This window comes from Hippopotamus amphibius, chromosome 5 (assembly GCF_030028045.1).
Source record: "Hippopotamus amphibius kiboko isolate mHipAmp2 chromosome 5, mHipAmp2.hap2, whole genome shotgun sequence".
Lineage (NCBI taxonomy): Eukaryota > Metazoa > Chordata > Mammalia > Artiodactyla > Hippopotamidae > Hippopotamus > Hippopotamus amphibius.
The window spans coordinates 65,743,907-65,758,409 of record NC_080190.1 but is presented as its reverse complement, the minus strand read 5'-3'; the positions used below and the strand labels follow the sequence as shown (position 1 = coordinate 65,758,409).

Below are 14,503 nucleotides of genomic sequence, written 5' to 3'. Positions count from 1 at the left end.
TACTCTGTCTCTGAGATACCTCTAAACCCCCAGCCGTCTACTTCTGGGGTCTACCAGCTGAGCCATGAGGCTGCCTGTTGGAGCAGAAGGGCTGGGATTCTGGCCCTTCTGGGGATATGTCTGCCCTGGGCTTCTCTGCTTGATTCAACAGGAACACCCACTGTGTGCTTAGTGAACACAAATGAATGAATGACCAATGTGCCAGGCACTGTGCTGGGGACCAAAAGGCAGGTCAGACACAGACTTTTGTCTTCCAGGAGCTCAGCCTAGAGAGGCAGCCAGCCACAGATCCCAGCATCTGCGGGAGGAGGCACAGTGTGTGTGTGCACGTTTGTATATGTGTATGTGTGTGTGCTCGAGCACAGTCTCAGTGCACATACGTACCCCTACCTTAGTCCTGGCTGCAGGGGGGCATTATCCTGGAACTCCGCATCCTCAGTATGGCAGCGGCATCAGTTGGGGAATCTGACAGGGGGTGGGGTAGGTTACGAGGTTGTACAAAGAAGAGGAAGGAAGGGAGCAGTCAGTGCCCAAGGATGGAGTCTATAGTGTGCCACACGCCACACCAAGGCATCACATGTCCCAGCTTCCTGGCTTGTCAACACCTCTTTGAAGGAGGACAGGCCATATTCTGGCTGAGGAACTTGAAGATCAGAGAGGTTATATCACAGACCACAAAGGCAGTAAACTATGAGCCAACTTGAGCCTAGCTCTTCTGGTCTCTGAAGGTCAGGTCTGCTTCCCAAGGCCACTCCTGGTCTTTCTCTGCTTCCTTCCTCCTTGCACACCTTGGATTTTCAGAAGGAGGCTTGGAGCTGAGGGCAAGTGTTCCCTGGGCCTCAGTTTCCACATCCACTAAAAGAGGGATAATAAAAGTAGTTATCTCATAGAATCATCCAGTGAAGCACTTGAGACCTAGATGCTGGAGACTTAGTAAGAGCACAACAAATAGCCACTTCGCTTGTCTTTATTATTTCTTAGGGCTCACATGGACTGCAGGGTCTGCGTGGCCCTCTCCTAGCCCAGCGCCTTCTGGCCTGACTTTGGAGAGAGGTGAGGCCTGCGCTGCCTTCATTCTGGGGAAACTCGGACTTCACTGACTCCTGTTCCAGCCCTGATTGAGGGCCAGGCAGTAGTGACAGGTGAGGAAGACAGATTTCCCGAGTGTGGAGCAGAGAGAAGGAGGAAGTGACTCACCCATCACAACAAAGTCCATCTCCCCAGTGGAAACATTGGCGAGAGAGTGAATGCACTTGGGTGTTGTTGGGGGGCGTGCCAGCGGAGGGCTGGCTTGGGCTGCTGGGGGTAGGCCTGGCTAGGCTGCCAGCACCCTGTCAGCGAGAGGCGGGGACAGGTTCCCCCCGGGGATGGGGATTGTGCGTGTCACTGCGGGGAGCCACGGGGTGAGGGCAGAGGGACCCTTCCCCTTCCGAAGTTTTTGCCGCGTTATTCTCTTTTCGCCTCCGGGGACTGAGGGTGTCCAGGGCTTGGGAGAAGCCCACGATTGAGTGGACAGTCTGCTCTTTAAGGGCTCTACCGTTGACTCCTGTTGTGGCTGAGGAGGTCTAGAGAGGGCAATCGCCTAGGTCAGGTTGCACAGCACAGCGAGGATTCTTCCGGCGCCCAGCTGCTCGTCCCGGTCCCGCCGAGACTTGGCCTGGCTTTAAAAAGCAGAAAGCAGCAAGGGCCCGCCGATCTCTTGGGGAGCTGGAGTCTGGGAGGGGGTGTGGCGCCAAGAGCTTTTGCTTCTTTCTCCTGCCAGGGAGGCTGGATGTAGGGTTTGGGCTTCTTCCAGAGCAAGCCGAACTAATGACAAGGGAAGGGGAACTAGCTTCCCCCCGCCCCAAGCTTTTCCTCCCTGGCGGAGGGTGGGCGGGAGAAGGGAGGAAGCGGGGCCGCGAAAGGTGGGGCTAGCCGTTCCCTCCCCGCCAGGCAGTCGCTGCTCTGGAATGCCAATCGGGACGCTGCTTGGTGAGTGCGTCTTTAAATCCGAGACCCCCGCCCCCTCGGAGGCTGGGGTCGGGGCTCTGGCTGGCCGGGCGGCGGCGGGCGCGCTGATTGGCGGCCCGGCCGGGTCCGCCCCTCGGCGTGGGGGTCGCGGGGCGCCAGGAGCCAGGCGGCGCGCTGGGGCTGGGGCGCACAGCTGCCTTTGCCGGCGTGCGCGGGCTCCTGCTCTCGTGGCCTCGCCCCGTTGCGCCCGGCCTGCCAACCTCCGGAGCCGCCTCTGCCCACGGATGGGCTGGGGAAGTTGGGAGGAGCAAGCCGGAGCCCGCAACGGGCGCGATCCGCAGCTGCGTGACTCGGCGCCCGCAGTTCGGGCGCAGCGCGCCAGGCTCAGGAGCGCGGATGCCCCCCGGAGCCGCGGGCTGGCAGGTATCGATGCGTCCGGACCCGGGGCTGGCGAGGGAGGGCTGATCCAGGAGTCTTCTGGGCACTCCCCGGCTGGGGCTGCTCCGACCACCCACTCCCCATTCCCCAGATCGCAGGCCTCCCTGAGCCCCGCGGAAAGGAGAGGTCTTGGGCCCCCACCCAAATCCGCATGGGATAGATGCCCGGAAGAGAAGCGGAACCTCACGTATTAAACAGTGAGGAGTTATTGAGTCGTTCTGTCTGTCCGCTACCGACTTCCTCGAGGAGGTTTCCCTCGGACTGGCGTAGATGTGGGCTGCAACACCTCCATTCTTAATGGCTAGGCCTGGGGCAAGGCCCGAGAGCTGAGCTTCCTTTGCAGCTGCGGGGAGGCGAAACGCTTCGTGATCCACACCTGGTGTCCCTAGGCTCATCTTTAGGGACTTGAGGCCCATGGAACCGGGAAGAGTCCAGAGAACCCAGTGGGTGCAAGCTTTGATACTGGGCCCCATCTGGTCCTTTCCTTCTGCAGGGCTGAGTCTCCTAGGAGAGCCCCCTTTTCATCTTAAGAGGTTTTTCCTGAAGGGGCAAGCGGCCTGTCAAAGTAGAGAGCAGTGTGCGGGAGACTGCTGCCCTGGACTCTCGAAAGTGACCAGGATGGTTGGAACATATTCCTACCTCTTGGAGAGTCAGAAATGGGAGAAAAGCTGCCTGACTTAGGGAAGCTTCCCAACTTCCCTACCCTCTGGACCAGAGTTCCAGGCACCAACTCCTTGGCTTCCTGCAGAGCAACCTGGACCCAGTGACTGGGCATTTCTTAAATGCTAGGCACAGGGCTCTGCCAGGGAGGATGGGAGTGGTGGACGGAATGGATGGGTTCTCCCCCTAGGTGGCTTAGCCCCACGGCGGGGAGACAAGATATAAACACAGAGAAGGGTCGCTAGTATAAGGTTTCCATAGCAGTCCCCGGCTAATAGTAATACTAGTGGAAATACCAAGAGGATACACTTGATTAGTTGCTGTATGGGTGACAAAGGCTGCAGTCGCTGGGGGGGCTGGGATGCAGTTCTCAGGCAGCCGTGCAGATATGTTTAAAATGTTCTGCCTCCATACCCATCCTTTCTGATCATCCTGCCACTGGTTCGGCCCTCTCACCACCTCCGTGGACAGGGAGCAGCAGGGGTGTGCCCCAGCTCCGCTCCCAGGTGTTTTTTGTTTTTATTTTTTCCTGTTGGTGGATTTCTGAAGAAGCACATTTGGTTTCTGGGGTCAGGCTGACCATAGCACTCTCCCAGCCTCCCTGGGGCTCCTGAGGTTTGGGGTCTAGATCCAGCCTTACTGGAGGAAGTCCTTACTTCCTTTCGAAAGAGCCTCTGTCGCTGGGGGCTGGGGATGAGCTTGGCAGGCTGGAGGCTGTGAGCCAGACACTGTTTCCTGTGAGTGCAGACAGACAGTCTTCCCCTCGCTGGCCACTAGGGGTTGGAGTTGGGGTGTTGGAGGTGGGCAGGTCCGGCAGGATTGGCTTGAGGTGAGTGGTACCTGGGGTATCCTGACCTCACCTCTGAGGTTCTGCTGTGTCTAGGGCTCTGCCCTTTCCCCCATCATCCCTGGCAAGTTTCTGTTTTCTGGAACACTTTGCAGAGGTGGCAGCGTGCTCGTGCTCGTGGCCTTGGGAGCTGTTCTGGGGGCGGGAATTGCTGAGCTCACCCTTTAGCCCTCGGCTGGCACTGTGAGTACTTGGGTGAACACACCCACCTGCCTCCAAGCAGGTGGCACACACAGGGTCACCCAGGCACAGGTGGGGAATGCTGGCGTGGGCAGCGTTGTGCACGTCCCCTCAGGTTTATAGCTGCGTGGGCAGGCACAGCGAGGACCTGGATACAGACGGACACGAAGGCGATGGAGCTTGCTAAGCAGCTCAGGGCACTGACACGTGCTGGGGCAGACAGTGTGAACACACGAGCGTGGACCACGCATAGGCCACAAATACTGTATAGACGGGTCTATACCGTCATGGAGATTTGGCTGATGGAAGTGAACAGACATATGGGTGGGCTCATGGGAGCACAGACAGGGATGTGAGCGGACATTCATCAGTGAGAGACACGGAGCTACATGGACATGGTTTGAATCCTGGGCAGACATGGAGTTGGCTGTGGGCACCTGGGACACAGGCACTTATACCTGCTGAGTCATCCGGCAGCAGAGGGCAGAACACAGTCAGAGGTGGGTACCAAGATGTAGTCTGCGGCACGTGCTGCCCAGTCATCCCTGTGACTGGATGGCAGCAGTGCCTGAAAGTTGGCTTGTTTGAGGTGGTAACGGTGCAGGTGCTGTGTGGTGTGGCTTCATTTCTAGACTCCCGCTTTGGGGTTTGTAGACCCCAAAGGGCTCAGTATTCTCTGACCCTGAGAGTTCTTTGACCTCTTTACTCCCTAAGTTACAGGGCTGGGTACATGCCTTAAACACCAGCAGGGCCTCCTTGAACTTTGAAGCTCATCTCCCCTGGGTCTCCAGAGCTTCCTGAAGTGTGGCGGTGTGTTCAGGGTAGGGGAGAAACCTGGCTGGGGACTCTCCTTCTGAGCTCAAACCTGAGGGTTTCTGGCAGGGAAGGCATGATCCCTGAAGGGAGAGAGAGAGTAGACATGCAGTTGGGTCTTTGATGAGACCTTGGCTGTCTGATATGGACTGTCCCGCCCCCAAACCCTGGGCTTGGACTGGGAAGGTCTGCCCCCCGCCCCCCCCCCCCCCATCTGGCTGTGGCCCAACCTGGAGATGAGGAGATACAACTTGACGCTAACTCACCCTGTTACCTGGGCAAGTTACTTAATGTCTTAACTAATTAGTCTTTAAAGTGAAACTCCTCATCTTTAAATGGGGCCAGGGGCCAGGAGCCCCTCGCCCTTGGGGTGTGGTGAGGATTAAATTGAGATCATCAGTGGAGAGTGTGCGGCCCAGGGTCCGGCACAGAGCGAGCACTGTCCGTGGAGCTTTGGTGACCGGCCTTGCCCTGTGGCCAGGACTCTCCAGAGCTGCTTCCGCAGCCAGATGCCTGCCCCGGGAAGGCTAGCAGGCCAGGCACCTCTGGTTTGACAGCTGGAGGGCTTTGTCCTCACTTCCTGCCCACCAGTTGCTCCTTAGCCCTGGACTGCTGTATGCCTGCAGGCAGGGTGTATGAAGCTTGGGCCTGGCCTGCCAGGCTTCTGGGAGGGGAGCCGTGGTTTGCTAAGAATAGCCTCAAATTATGGCTCTGCCTCCCAGTGGGCAGCCGTGCACCTCCCCAGTCCGGGCCAAGGGGCTTGCAGATGGGTCTTTTGTGTTTCCTGTAACTGGCACTCAGCATGGGATGAGCTTGGGAGCAGCAGGCTGGATCTGGGAGGAGGCCCTGCTGTTCTTCACAGGTCTTTGGCTGGGACCTGGGGAAAGAGAAGGCCCGGGGAGAACTAACCTTTAAAATCTCTGAGTTCCTCTTCCACTCAGAGCTTCTCCTGACCACTGACCATCTTCCTACCCCTCAATACACCTGTAGCGATTAAGAATACTGGGTCTGGGGGACTTCCCTGGTGGTGCAGTGGTTAAGAATCTGCCTGCCAATGCAGAGGACACGGGTTTGATCCCTGGTCCGGGAGGATCCCACATGCTGCGGAGCATCTAAGCCTGTGCGCCACAACTATTGAGCCTTTGCTTCTAAAGCCCATGTGCCACAACTATTGATCCCACGTGCCTAGAGCCCATGCTCCACAACAAAAGAAGCCACCGCAGTGAGAAGCCCACGCACCACAAGGAAGAGTAGCCCCTGCTCGCCACAACTAGAGAAAGCCCATGCAGCAACGAAGACCCAGTGCAGCCCAAACAAACAAACAAACAAACAAAAGAAAACTAGGTCTGGAACCAGACCACTAAGGTCTGAATTTCGGCTTCCTCCCTCATTAGCTGTGTGGCACTGGGCCCCTGATTCCCGTGTGTAACAGGATTAATAATAGTAACTCCCTTAGAAGAATGCCACAAGGATGCAAGGAGGTAGCGCATGGAGAGCCCTTGGGGTATCATGTGGCTCATAGTAAGTCCTCAGTAAACCATAGGTGCTGTGATTACCATGGTTACGATTAACTCAGCAGAGGGAGAGACCTGTGAGGCCACAGAGGCCAGGGTATTTGCACAGGGCCTCCTGGTGAGAAGGTACCAGCATGGCATCTTGGTTCCGATTCCAGACCTTTCCTGCCCCCAGGTTCAGTTTGAGGTGCACGGTACCAAAGGTGAGTGAGACTCAGTCCCTGTCAGATGAGAGAGGCATGTGTTTACCTTTTAGCACCGGTACCTTTCCTGGGGGCTGTGCCAGCTGTGGTTGGAGCTGGAGGGAGGGAAGGGCTTGCCTGGGGATGGGGTGGTGCTTGAGGTGGGCTTTGAAGGATGGCCAAGAGTTTGCAAGGATGAGAAAGGCTTCCCAGGCAGAATGAGCAACCCATGCAGAGATGTGGCAGCTTGGCGTGTGTAGGGAACATGAGCAGATCCATGGACCTGGGGTGGGGCCCATGTTCAGTACTCCTGGCCTGTCAGGAGAGACCTTCCTGCAACCTGCTGTCCCACCCACGCTGGGCTCAGAGGCAGCCCTTCTGTCGCTGTTTGCACATAAGCTAGAGGCCCCCCAGAATTCTGGTCTCTTCCTTTCCTTTAAGGAATCGTATTCACTGTCCCCCCATTCTCCAGGGGACCTCCCTGCCCTCTTATAAATGTCTGCCAGCCCTCCCTGGGACCCCTCGTTTTTGAGCGGGGGGCTCCAGACTGCTCCCACCCCAGCATCAAAATATGTATTCTTGCTCTTAGCTGACATGCCTATGGGTTCACAGGTCCCCTTCCTCAGGATTAATTAACTGTAGCCTTTGAAACCTCTCCTTAGGAGTGAATGTCTAATAGTGGAATTCCTAGACCTTGGAAGGTGTTTTATTTCCTGTAGCTGACATGGGGACTGGCTTTAGCTCTGAAGGGTGCCCCTGCTTAGGCTGGAGCTGGGGCACACTGATGAGGGAGAGACACAGGACATCTGGGGTTACCTCCATGCCCATGGCAGGCAGTGGGAAGCATCTGGGAACTGGGTGTGCCACTCCTGACGCTGCGGGCTCCCGGGGAGCAGGGCTTTCTGAAATTCTAGGAGGAGAGAGGGTGTGGTGCTGGGACGGCTGTGGGTCCACAGCTGGGCTTCCTGCCTTGCCCATGAGAAATGGCCCCACTGCCAGGAAGCTGGGTCAGGGGCATGTAGCGGGGAGATAAGTGGGTGCCCTCAGATGACCTTGGGCTTTGCCAGCCTCTGCATCCTGCTGAGCCCTAGGCCCTGCCTATCTGCAGGCGATGTGGCCTCTATCCAGGCCCTCCCCAGAGTAGAGGACAGGGACACTGGGTGTTTTTGAAGATTCTGTTTAGAGAGACAGAGGGAAACTTCCCTTTTCTTTTCCTTTTCCTGGAACTGCAGACCCCAGGAAGGATTTAACCCCTCTCCTGCCAGTCATAGCGTGGCTGGTAGATGTGTCCACTTTGCTGCCCTCTAGTTACTGAGTCCTTCTCCTGGGTCCCTGAGGTTGGTGCTCACCCCTCAGCTCCCCAGGGCCCTGATTGGCAGGGTCTAGAAGACCTCATCCAGTCTGGATCTGAGCGGGCCCCTCCCCGCCCCCATCCTTGCTTTCGCCTTAGTTCGACCGCCTTCTTGGTGGTGCTCACTCTCTGTCCGCATGGCAGCCGGTGCTGTTGCCGGAGCTTGCAGACTTTGGGAGTCTCCCGCAGGTGCCGCTCGGGTGGCTTGCTCCAAGGCATGTCGGGAGGCTCTGGTTTTCACATGCCCCAGGGCCAAGGACCCAGTGCCTTCCCTGAAAATTGGGCCCCAGAGCTACAGAGCCTTCTGGGGAAGTACAGAGCAGGTCTCTCTCCTCCACTTGGCTCTGAACTGGCTCTGAGGCATAGGTGGATAAGCCTGGGACTAGCAGTTGACTGCTTCCTCTGAGCCCAGTTTTTGCATTTGCAAAATGGGCATAATAATTTTTTCCCTGTCTGCTTAAAATTAAAAAAAATTTGAGGTGAAATTCACTTGATGTAAAATTAACCATTTTGAATTACACACTTGTGTGGCATTGAGTACATCCCCAGTCTTGTGGGACCACCACTCTGTCAAGTTCCAAAACACTTTCATCACCCAAAGGAAGAGCCCCTTCCCCATTAAGCACTGACTCTATGCCTTCTGCCTCACTTAAAAAGAAAGTTTTGTTGAGGTGTACGTACCGTAACATCCGCCCACCCTGCAGGGCAGCTGGCTGAGTGTGGGTGAACGTCATAGGCATGCAGCCCCCACCCAAGTCGAGTGTGTGGACCCTTCCATCGCCCGGGAGGTTCTTGGGGTTCCCCTGCAGTCAGTAGCCACTCCCACACCTGGTCCCAGGCCACTTATCTTCCTGTCACTCTGGTTTTGCTTTTGCCTAGATTTTCACATAAGTGGGCTTGGGTGGATAATAGGTATTTTTTATTTCTGTCTGTTTTACTCAGGGTGATGCTCTTGAGTCTTAGCCATGTTGTTGCATATTCCGGGAGTGCCGTCCTTTATTCACCGCTGGGTAGTATCCCAACATGTGCAGGGACTGTAGCTTGCTCAGCCAGTGCCCAGTTGATGGATGTCTCCTCTGCTTTTGAAAATGTTTTCAGTTAAAAAAAATTAAGTAGTTATCCTTATGAAGGATTCAAGTAGTAGCTTCACAGAGAGAGTAAAATCTGAGAGTCCCTTCCCCCTCCTGACTTCCTCTCTTCCCCCGAGGTATCCCTGTTGGTACCCCTGTCAGCAGTTTGTGAATATCCCGCAGTCTTCTTTTTTGTGCCTGCGTGAGTCTGTGTAGTTTTGATTTGGGGATATAGTAGATAGGATTGCACTTGGTCCAAGGCTCCGGCCCCACTTCTTCACTTAGCCCTCGGTCTCGGGGGGTGTTGCTACGCATTCCCTAAGCCAAGGGCCCAGAGGTAGGGCGGCCTGGGCCAGGCAAACGGGTGTCCACTCTCTCCCCCTCCCCTGGCTCTGAGCTGGGGCTCAGTGAGCCTTTGGGGAGACAAAATGAAGGCTTCCTGGAGGTGATCAATTCTAAGCAGGTTTCTGGAGGAGGGAGGCATTGGGACAAAAGAAGTCAGTCTGGCCGGTGGACGTGCACGCCCGCTGGCTTCACCAGTGCCTCCCACACAGCAGCTGCCAGCAGGGGCTTCCTCTTCCTGTTTCTGTGAAGTGCCGCTGGAAGGAATAGGCCCAAGGAGAGGGAGATTTTCTGGGTCAGCAGACGATGGACCCTTGAGGCCTCCGTTCTTGTTGCAGCGGAGTTTCCCCTTGCCAAGGCTGGAGGCAGGCCGTGCGCTTAGGTAGGGACCCTCTCCTGCGTGGCAGGCTGTGCTGGGCGTGTGCGGGTGGAGGGTGAGGATGTCGGCTGTGGCCCCAGGAAGGGGGCTGCCTGTGCTCAGATTTGCAGGCTCCTGGCTCTACCCCAACCCCAGCCAGTTGGATCCCTGAGGCGCTGAGTAGTGTCACGCTTGTTTCCGTGACACTCACTGTCTTTGATGTATACATGAATCACATTCCCTGCACGCTTACTGACGTTGGTGGTTTTCATTGGTTTTAAGGTTTTCCTAATTTAATAATTCAGAATGGTTCCTTAATACTCTTGTATGAAGTGGATTCCAGGACCTAGGAATCCTGTGTTGTGGTGTCCGAGGGCAGCCACCTGCTGGCCCAGGGTGGGCTTGGCGTGTGACTTTCACCTTAGCCTCTGTCTCCTGAGCCCTTGGGGACAGCACGGGGGGAGGGAGAGTGGAGTGGGCCTGGGAGGGAAGCCGCGAATAGGTGGGTTTGTTGATTTCCCTGTGATTTCTCCAGCTTAATGCTGCTCAAACCTGGGTTATAGGTCAACTGTCCCCGCCCCCCCGCAGAATAGCTTTATTGAGATTGAACTCACATACCGTGCAATTCAGCCATTTAAAGTGTACAATTCAGTTGCTTTTAGTGTATTCACAGAGTTGTATGTCTGTCACTATAGTGTCATTTTACATTTTCATCAACTCAGTAAGATACCCTGTACTCAGTAGTCATTACTCCCCACCCCACAAGTCTACTTTCCTGTCTCTATAGATTTGCTTGTTCTGGACATTTCTTATAAATGGAATCATAAGTATGTGGTTTTTTTGTGGACTCCCTGTTATAGGAAAAAGAAAAGCCTCACCTGTTGATGTAAGTTTTCTTATTAGAATATAACTTAAATGTACAAATATAAAACTAGGTGTAAGTGCCTTAGACTTGCATAGTTTTTACATAACTATAAAGCAAACATGAAATGAACCTGGAATAAAACTAATAAAACCAGAAAGCTGACCCGTTTTAATTTAATTGAGAGGATGTGAACTGAAATGAAACCGATGGCAGAGAGCTGACCTGTTTCGCCTGCTTCTGTCACTTGTGCCTGGTGTGCAGGGTGGTCTTAATGAAGCTGGGCTGCCTGGCTGCTTTGGGGTAATTCTGATTGCAGTTGTCCCTCGGCAGTGTCCTGGGTCAGGGGATTGGTTTCAGGACCCCCACGGGTTCCAGAGTCGAAGATGCTCAAGTCCCTTGTATAAAATGGCATAGTATTTGCATATAACCTATACACATCCTCCCGTCTTTTAAATCGTCTCTAGATTACTTATAATACCTAGTATAATATAAAGGTTATGTAAATAGTTGTAAATACAATGTAAATATTATGTAACTAGTTGCCTGCACACAGCAAATTCAAGTTTTGCTCTTTGGAACTTTCTGGAATTTTTTTTTTTTTTTCCAAATATTTTCAATCCGAGATTGGTTGAATCTGAGGATACAGAACCCAAAGATGTGGCTGGCCGACTGTACCCACATTTGAGCCTGAACTGCCAGTGAGTAATCCCCAAATGTGTTTTAGTAGTGCCTCACTTGATGACCTGGAAAGCTGGCTCATTTGATCAAAGATAAGGGTGAAATAATGGCGTTATTGAAATCTGCATATAGTGGCTCTTAAACCCACTTCTTGTGGGAATCAGGAATTTGGCACAGAGATGGGCTTTGCTCAGTTCACATGGGTGCTCTCAACATGAACGCAGTCCTGACTGCTAAGAGACTGGGCCTTTGAGTTGGGCACATCCGGGCTGCCGTGGGCTTTGGGGTGGCTTCGTTCTCCATCCCACCCCCTTCTCTTATTTGAACCACAACCTTTGTGTTGTGTGCAGTGATGTCATTTGGCCTTCACAAAGAAGGAACTGAATTGTAAACACAGGAGCAGGCTCGAGTCCCAAATTGCACAGCAGCGCTTGCTTGTGAGACGGTCATTTGGATGACCCAGGGCATGCTCCCATTACTTTTTTTTTTTTTAAATTGAGGTGAAAGTCATATAATATAAAATTGTTTCAAAGTGTGCAATTCAGTGGTATTTAGTACATTCACAAAATTGGGCAACCATCACGTCTACCTAATTCCAAAACATTGAAAAAAACTTTTATTGTGGTGAGAACCCAACGTGAAAACTACCTTGTTAACAAATTTGTAAGTGTATAATATCTAATTGTTGACTATAAGGACAGTGTTGTACAACAGATCTCTAGAGCTTATTCACCTTGCTTAACTGAAACTTTGTGCCTGTTGATTAGTAACTTATCATTCCCCCTCCTCCCAGCGCCTGGCAGCCACCATTCCACTATGAGTTTGTGAAGTTTATTTTATTTTATTTCATTTATTTTTTTTAAAAAATATTTATTTATTTATTGGCTGTGTTGGGTCTTTTCTGCTGTGCGCGGGCTTTCTTTTAGTTGCGGTGAGTGGGGGCTACACTTTGTTGTGGTGCACGAGCTCCTCATTGCCATGGCTTCTCTTGTTGCGGAGCACGGGCTCTAGGTGTGTGGGCTTCAGTAGTTGCAGCACATGGGCTCAATAGTTGTGGCTCACGGGCTCTAAAGCGCAGGCTCAATAGTTGTGGCACACGGGCTTAGTTGCTCCGCCGCATGTGGGATCTTCCTGGAGCAGGGATCGAACCCGTGTCCCCTGCATTGGCAGGTGGATTCTTAAACACTGCACCACCTAGGAAGTCCATGAAGTTTATTTTAGATCCCTCATATAAGTGGAATCACACATTATTTATCTTTCTGTGACTAGCTTATTTCACTTAGCATAATTTTCACTTAGCATCCATATTGTAGCATACTGCAGAATTTCCTTCTTTTTAAAGGCTGAATAATATTCCGTTGTGTGTATGTACCACATTTCTTTATCCATTCATTCATCAATGGACGTTTCGGTTGCTTCCACCTCTTGGCTGTTGTGTCTAGTGTTGTCGTGAACATGAGTATGCTAATATCTCTTTTGAGATTCTGATTTCAATTCTTTTGGATAAATACCCAGAAGTGGGATTGCTGGATCATCTGGAAGTTCTATTTTTAATTTTTAGGAACCTCTGTGCTGTTTTCTATAGTGGTTGCACCGTATTGCATGCCCACCGACAGCATGCAAGGGTTCCAATTTCTCCACATCCTTGCCAACACTTGTTGTCTTTTGTTTTTTTTGATAATAGCCATCCTGACAGGTGGGAGGTGATATCTCATTGTGCTTTGATCTGCATTTCCTTGGTGATAGTAATATTCAGCATCCAAAACATATTCATCACCTCAAAGGAAACCCTTTATCTATAAAGCAGTCACTCCTGATATCCCCCCGTCCCTAGCCCCTGGTAACCACTAATCTGCATTCTGTCTCTACGGGTATATCTACTTTAGGTATTTCATATAAACGGAATCATACAGTATGTGTCTGGGCTTCTTTCACTTGGCATAATGTTATCAAAGTTCAACTACATTGTAGCGTGTACCAGTGCTTCATTTCTTTTTATAGCTGAATAATAATGCATTGTGTGAATATACCACATTTTGTTCATCCATTTCTCATTTGATGGATCTTTGGATTATTCCTACCTTTTGGCTGTTGTGACTAGAACATTTGTGTACCTGTTTTCAGTTCTTCTGGGTGTGTACCTAGGAATGGAATTGCTGGGTCATATAGTAATACTGTGTTTAACTTTTTGGGTTTGATATTCTGGAATTAGGTAGTAGTGATGGTTGTACAACAGTGTGAATGTATTAAATGCCACTGAGTTGTATATTTTATAAGGGTGAATTTTATGGTATGTGAATTAAATCCCGGTGGGGGTGGGGTGGGGAAGAGCTCACGGATCCCGAAGCAGATATCCTTGGAGGCTGGATTGAGTCATATTCTCAGCTCTGGGCGATCCAGAGTCCTCATTTCCTCTTGGGAGCCTGTAGATTTCCTGGGTGGTGGGGATGCTGGGCCTCCCCTCAGCCCCTTGGTCCCTGTTTGGGGTGGTAGGTGGAAGCTGTCTGCCTCCCTGCCATAGCTCATCCTGGCCCTTTCTGGCTTATAAATGAGAGGCTCACTGTAGAACTCAGTTCCCTCAGTTTCCCCACCTGTGGAGTGGGCCCGTGAGCAGCCAGCCATGGCCATGGCCTGGGCTCTGTGGGCAGCAAGGCCTGTAGCAGGTCAGAAGTGTAGTGGCTCAGACTTCTGGCCCCACCTTCCTTTCTCTGGCTCTCATATTGCTTTCCAGAGGGAGCTGCACAGGCCTCAGGGCCAGCTCCTGTTTCTTTTCAGGTCTCCAGCGCCTGCTGCTTCCTGCTGAGATTGCAGCGGGGTGAAGACCGCGGCGCCCCTGTCTGTCTGCTCAGCCTCCACTGCACATTGCTTCCTGCTTTGTCCCATCTCAGTGAGTGGCAGCCCCGTCCCTCTAGTTGTTCAGGCCAAACCTGAAGTCGCCTGTTGTTCCTCTGTTTCTATCACACCTCAGAAACGTGTCAGCAAGTCCTCTTGGCGTCACCTTCAGTATGGGTCCGGGACGAGCCATGCTGCAGGCCCAAGCCGCCAGCATCACTTGTGCGGTTACGGTAGACTCCTAACAGGCTATTGGCTTCTGTCCTTGGCCCCCGACAGACTTCTAGCACAGCAGCAGGGTGAGCTTGTTGGAATGTAAAATTCAGATCAGGGCACTTCTCTGCCCCAAGCCCCCCCAGTAGTTCCTCATTTACCTACAGTGAAGGCCAGTGTCCTTACTGCGGCCTCCATCTGGTACCCACC

The 14,503-nt window shown here is 52.8% G+C and overlaps 1 protein-coding gene across 6 annotated transcripts in view; it reads left to right on the top strand.

Moving 5' to 3' along the window:
* The window catches only part of PALD1 (phosphatase domain containing paladin 1), a 94,576-nt gene that overhangs the window by 18,525 nt on the left and 61,548 nt on the right, over positions 1-14,503 (top strand). For 3 of the 6 annotated variants that reach the window (XR_009054065.1, XM_057737594.1, XM_057737598.1), the window contains exon 1: positions 2,248-2,373. The exons of 1 other annotated variant lie outside the window; for it this stretch is intronic. The gene's annotated coding sequence lies outside the window, so the exon portion shown is untranslated. Of the gene's footprint in view, positions 1-1,887; positions 1,972-2,247; positions 2,374-9,637; positions 9,730-14,503 lie in introns of those variants that run through there. 2 more of the 6 variants (XM_057737595.1, XM_057737596.1) reach the window with 2 other exon arrangements.